The sequence below is a fragment of the Dreissena polymorpha genome, chromosome 12, assembly GCF_020536995.1.
Source record: "Dreissena polymorpha isolate Duluth1 chromosome 12, UMN_Dpol_1.0, whole genome shotgun sequence".
NCBI classification, from domain to species: domain Eukaryota; kingdom Metazoa; phylum Mollusca; class Bivalvia; order Myida; family Dreissenidae; genus Dreissena; species Dreissena polymorpha.
The window spans coordinates 71,472,428-71,479,087 of record NC_068366.1 but is presented as its reverse complement, the minus strand read 5'-3'; the positions used below and the strand labels follow the sequence as shown (position 1 = coordinate 71,479,087).

Sequence of the window (6,660 nt, the reverse complement as noted above, 5' to 3'; positions counted from 1 at the left end):
TATTGAACATAGCAAACTTGATATTTTCTTACGCCCTATACAATGGTAATGGGGGCTATATAGGAGTCACGTTTGTCGGTCTGTCCCGATATTTCATCCGATCTTCACCAAACTGGTCAGTAGTTGTATGTAGATAATGTCTAGATCAAGTTTGAATATGGGTCATGCCAGGTCAAAACTAGGTCATGGGGTCACTTAGTATGTTTTAAAACTGTAAGTTTGTACGGACCATAGCTATGTTATTTATCGTTACATTTTTAAATGACTCGGTACATTTGTTCACCATCATTGGAACGGTGGTGTCGCGTTTAAAGAAATTACGTCAATATCTCAAAGGTCAAGGTCACACTTGGGAGTTCAAAGGTCAAATGCTTGTCCGGGCCATAGCTTTGTTTTTTATTGTGAGATATTTAAAATCATTTGGCACATTTGTTTCACCATCATTGAACAGTGTGTCGGGCGAAAGAATTACGTCGATATTTCCAAGAACAAGGGCACAATTTGAGTTTAAAGGTAAAAAATGGCCATAATTGAGCTTGTCTGGGCAATAACTATGTTGTTTATTGTGCAATTTTTAAAATCGTTGGCTCTTTTGTTCACCATCATTTGACAGTGTGTCGCGCGAAAGAATTACGTCGATATCTTCAAACTCAAAGTTGTAGTTTTAGTTCAAAGGTCAAAAATGGCAATAAATTATCTTGTCTGGGCCATAAATATGTCATTCATTGTAAGATTTTAAAATGACTCTGTACATCAATTTTGTTCAAAGTCATTGGAAGGCTTGTCATGTGAAACAATTCAAGAGTTCAAAGGTAAAATGGCTATAAATGATAATGGCATAATGATTCTTAAAAAATCGCCATAAATTGTATTATCTTGTTTTGTGAAGACAGCATACAAAATAGTCTGTGTCAATGCGTTATGTGGGGGTATATGTCACGTCTGTGACAAAGCTCCAGTTGGCATGCATGTGCATCTTGTGAAGCTGCACATATTGAGTGGTGAGAAAAGTGAAGGTCAAGGTAATCCTTCAAGGTTAAATGTTAAATATATTGCTTCTGTCCGTCCGTCTGAAAACTTTAAAATTGGCCATAACTTTTGAGCTCACCTGAGTGCAACATGCTCATGGTGAGCTTTTGTGATTGCCTTTTGTCCGTTGTGCGTTGTATGTCGTCAAACATTTTGCCTTGTGAACACTCTAGATGCCACATTTATTGTCTGATCTTCATGAAATTTTGCAGAACATTTGTCACATTGATACCTCGACTGAGTTCGAAACTGGGTCATGCTGGGTCAAAAATTAGGTCACTAGGTCAAAAAAAACAACAAAAAACTTGTGAACACTGTAGAAGTCCAATCTTCATGTAACTTTGTCAAATGTTTGTCTAAATGATATTTTGGTTTAGTTAAAAATTGGTTCCGGTCCGTTGAAAAACATGGCCGCCAGGGGCGGGGCAGTTTCCTTATATGGCTATAGAGAAACCTTGTGAACACTTTAGAAGTCAAAATGTTTGCCTAATCATCATGAAACTTGGTCAAAACATTGGTTTTATTTATATTTTGGACGAGTTTGAAAATGGTCCAGATCAGTGAAAAAACATGGCCGCCAAGGGGCGGGGGAGTTTTCCTTATGTCTTTAGTTAAACATTGCTAACACTCTAGAGGCCACATTTATTGTCCATTCTTCATGAAATTTGGTCAGAAGTTTGGTCTCAATGATATCTTAGACGAGCTGAAAATGGTTACGTTTGCTTGAAAAACATGGCTGCCAAAGGGCGGGGGCATTTTTCCTTATATGGCTATATATGGCTATAGTAAAATCTTGTTAACACTCTTGAGGCCACATTTATTTTCCGATCTTCATGAAACTTGGTCAGAATATTCATCCCAAAAAATATCGTAGACAAGTTAAAAAATGATGCTGGTTGGTTGAAAAACATGTCCGCCAGGGGGTGGGGCATTTTACCTTATATGGCTATAGTAAAACTTTGTTAACACTCTATAGGCCACATTTATTTTCTTATCTTCATGAAACTTGGTCAGAAGATTTGTCTAATGATATCTTGGATTAGTTCAAAAATAGTTTCGTTTGCTTAAAAAACATGGCCACCAGGGGGCGGGGGCATTTTTCCTAATATGGTTATGTATCATGCTTTACTAAAACATTGTAAACACTCTGTAGGCCACATTTATTTTCCGATTATTATGAAACTTGGTCAGATGATTTGTCCTAATGATATCTTGGATGAGTTCAAAAATGGTTCTAGTTGGTGGAAAAACATGGCCACTAAGGGGGCGTGGTATTTTTCCTTATATGGCTAAAGTAAAACCCTGTTAAAACTCTAGAAGCCATATTTATTGTACGATCATCATGACACTTTGTCAGAAGATTTGTCCCAATGATATTTGGACAAGTTTGAAATTGGTTCCAGTTGCTAAGAAAAACATGGCCACCAGTGGGCGGGGCATTTTTCCTTATATGGACTTATGAATCTTCTTGAAACTTTGTCAGTATATTAGTTTAAATGATATCTTGGATGTGTTTTTCACGTTGACATTTGAAGCTTTAACTTTGTATGATTCTAAATATGTGTCAATGCTGTCAGTTGAATTTTGAAATATGAAGTTTTACATTTTTTGTAGATTAAATAATTTGTAAAATGTTGCAGTTTCGTCAATCAGTTTTATAAGATATTGAGCTTTAAATATGATGCAGATTGTAAGATTCTTAATATCTTTCAATATTGTGGATAAGTTTTTGAGATATCAAGCTTTGAGTTTTATGCAAATTGTATGATTTTAAAATGTTTTAATGGTGTTGATCAGTGTAATGAAGATTGCATAATTTTTATGTTTTAATTCTGTCTATTGGTTTTCAAAATGAAAGACTTTGATTTTGTAAGTGCACTTTTATCTCCTGAAAGATTCTTTTCTAGTGTTTAGTTTATATTTTAAGGCTGTTTGCAAACTCGAAGTGAAAACAGTTCTATTACAATTTGGTAAGGACATGACATTGCATATCTGATTTTAAAATGTACTTTGCTGGCAACTTGTAATTTTCTGAAATGTCTTAGTAAGACTGTTGTTTGCAATCAAAAGGTCTGTGCTTCAAATACAGGGTAATGCATGTTTTTTGTCCAAATTTATGGCGATTCAGACATTGTTCTATGTAAATTTGGGGTTTGCTTGAAGGTTCAGTCTATTTTTATGTCCCTCACTATAGTAGTGGGGGACATATTGTTTTTGTCCTGTCTGTTGGTTGGTTGGTTGATCTGTTTACGCCAACTTTAACATTTGCAATAACTTTTGCAATATTGAAGATAGCAACTTGATATTTGGCATGCATATGTATCTCATAGAGCTGCACATTTTAATTTTCTGAAAGGTCAAGGTCAGAGGTCAAATATATGTGGCCAAAATCGCTCATTTTATGAATACTTTTGCAATATTGAAGATAGCAACTTCATATTTGGCAAGCATGTGTATCTCATGGAGCTGCACATTTTGAGTGGTGAAAGGTCAAGGTCATAATTCAATGTCATAGGTCGAATATATGGCTTCAAAGCGGCGCAGTAAGGGGGATTGTGTTTTACGAACACAGCTCTTGTTGTTAACTGCCTTTTTAGTCCCTTACCAGTGTTTCACTAAAGTCCGTGTACTTTGGACTCATTTCAAGTTGACATTTGAAGCTTTAACTTTGTATGATTCTAAATATGTGTCAATGCTGTCGGTTGAATTTTGAAATATGAAGTTTTTCATTTTTTGTAGATTAAATAATTTGTAAAATGTTGCAGTTTAGTCAATCAGTTTTATAAGATATTGAGCTTTAGTTATGATGCAGATTGTAAGATTCTTAATATCTTTCAATATTGTGGATAAGTTTTTGAGATATCAAGCTTTGAATTTTATGCAAATTGTATGATTTAAAATGTTTTAATTTGTTGATCAGTGTACTGAAGATTGTATACTTTTTATATGTTATAATTCTGTCTATTGGTTTTCAAAATGAAAGACTTTGATTTTGTAAGTGCACTTTTATCTCATTATGCCCCCCTTCGAAGAAGAGGGGGTATATTGCTTTGCTCATGTCGGTCGGTCTGTCGGTATGTCAGTTTGTCGGTCCGTCCACCAGGTGGTTGTCAGACGATAACTCAAGAACGCTTGGGCCTAGGATCATGAAACTCCATAGGTACATTGATCATGACTCGCAGATGACCCCTATTGATTTTGAGGTCAAAGGTCAAGGTCACGGTGACCCAAAATAGTAAAATGGTTTCCGGATGATAACTCAAAAATTCATACGCCTAGGATCATGAAACTTCATGGCTAGATTGATCATGACTTGCAGATGACCCCTATTGATTTTGAGGTCACTAGGTCAAAGGTCAAGGTCACGGTGACCCGAAATAGTAAAATGGTTTTCAGATGATAACTCAAGAACGCATATGCCTAGGATCATGAAACTTCACAGGTAGATTGATCATGACTCACAGATGACCCTTATTGATTTTGAGGTCACAAGGTCAAGGTCACGGTGACCCGAAATAGTAAAATGATTTTCGGATGATAACTCAAGAACGCTTTTGCCTAGGATCATGACACTTCATAGGTACATTGATCGTGACTCACAGATGACCCCTATTGATTTTCAGGTCACTAGGTCAAAGGTCAAGGTCACAGTGACAAAAAACGTATTCACACAATGGCTGCCACTACAACGGACAGCCCATATGGGGGGCATGCTTGTTTTACAAACAGCCCTTGTTAAAGATTCTTTTCTAGTGTTTAGTTTATATTTTAAGGCTGTTTGCAAACTCGAAGTGAAAACAGCTCTAGTACAATTTGGTAAGGACATGACATTGCATATCTGATTTAAAAATGTACTTTGCTGGCAACGTGTAATTTTCAGAAATGTCTTAGTAAGTAAGACTGTTGTTTGCAATCAAAAGGTCTGTGCTTCAAATCCAGGAAAATGCATGTTTTTTGTCCAAATTTATGTCAATTCAGACATTGTTCTGTGTAAATATGGGGTTTGCTCGTAGGATCAGTCTATTTTTATGTCCCCCACTATAGTAGTGGGGGACATGTTGTTTTTGCTCTGTCGGTCTGTTGATTGGTTGGTTGGTCTGTTTATGCCAACTTTAACATTTTGCAATATTGAAAGTAGCAACTTGATATTTGGCATGCAAATGCATCTCCTGAAGCTGCACATTATCATTGGTGAAAGGTCAAGGTCATCCTTCAAGGTCAGAGGTCAAATATATGTGGCCAAAATCGCTCATTTTATGAATTCTTTTGCAATATTGAAGATAGCAACTTGATATTTGCCAAGCATGTGTATCTCATTGAGCTGCACATTTTGAGTGGTGAAAGGTCAAGGTCATCCTTCAAGGTCAGAGGTCAAATATATGTGGCCCAAATCGCTTATTTTATTAATACTTTTGCAATATTGAAGATAGCAACTTGAAATTTGGCATGCATGTGTATCTCATGGAGCTGCAAATTTTGAGTGTTGAAAGGTCAAAGTCATCCTTCAAGGTCAGAGGTTAAATATATGTGGCCCAAATCGCTTATTTTATGAATACGTTTGCACTATTGAAGATAGCAACTTGATATTTGGCATGCATATGTATCTCATAGAGCTGCACATTTTGAGTGGTGAAAGGTCAAGGTCATCCTTCAAGGTCAAATATATGGGTCAAAATTGCTCATGTTATGTTACTTCTGCAATATTGAAGCTAGCAATTTTATATTTGACATGCATGTGTATCTCATGGAGCTGCACATTTTGAGTGGTGAAGGGTCAAGGTCATCCTTCAAGGTCAAACGTTATATACGGGGCATTGGGTTTCACAAACGCATCTTGTTGTGTATGTAATTAATTTTGCTTAATTTTTGTGATCCCCCGCCAACAGCGGAGGGATATTAATTTGGCATTGTCCGTCTTTCCGTCTGTCCGTCCGGCACTTTTGTGTCCGGAACCATATCTTGGAAGTGCTTTAGCAGATTTCATTGAAACTTGGTACGAGTATATATATATGGATAAGAGGATGATGCACGCCAAATGGCATTGTACATCCTTGATTAATAGCGGAGTTATGACCCTTTGTATTTGAAAAAAATGCTTTTTTTGTGTGTCCAGAGCCATAACTTGTATCCAGAAGTATAATGGCGGGGGATATCAATTCAACGAATTTGCTTGTTAAATCAGTTTTTATTTTCATGATAATCATTTAGTTCGTACTGCAACTTATGATGGATTGTTACTACTATCTCCAATTATTTGTTTGTCATGGGTCCGTCACCATTTATCTCTTATATAATACTTGAATTGAGCATTTCACAATCTGACAATCATGCATATCATTTATTAGTTTCATAATAAAACGTCTGACAAGGGTCAGATAATTTTAACATATATTGTTGTTATAATTTGTCATGTGTTGTATGAATAAATGACACTTCCATGATAGAGAAAATTTAAATATATTTTTAAAGACATTTGTAAAATGAAAATGAAATAACTATACATTTTACAGTGGCTAGTCGTACGGCTAGACAAGAGGCTAGCCGCACGGCCCCGTACGGGTAGACAATAGGTTTGCCGTACGGCTCTGTACGTATAGCCTTTCCTATGGATATTGTCTAAGTTAAAGACAA

General features: G+C 36.2%; 1 long non-coding RNA gene across 1 annotated transcript; it reads left to right on the top strand.

The window, feature by feature from the left end:
• The first annotated feature begins 1,356 nt into the window (after positions 1-1,356).
• Positions 1,357-6,414, top strand: LOC127852270 (uncharacterized). The gene is made up of 2 exons (XR_008036157.1): positions 1,357-5,253; positions 5,400-6,414. It is a non-coding gene; the product is annotated as an uncharacterized LOC127852270 (long non-coding RNA).
• The last annotated feature ends 246 nt before the right edge of the window (positions 6,415-6,660 follow it).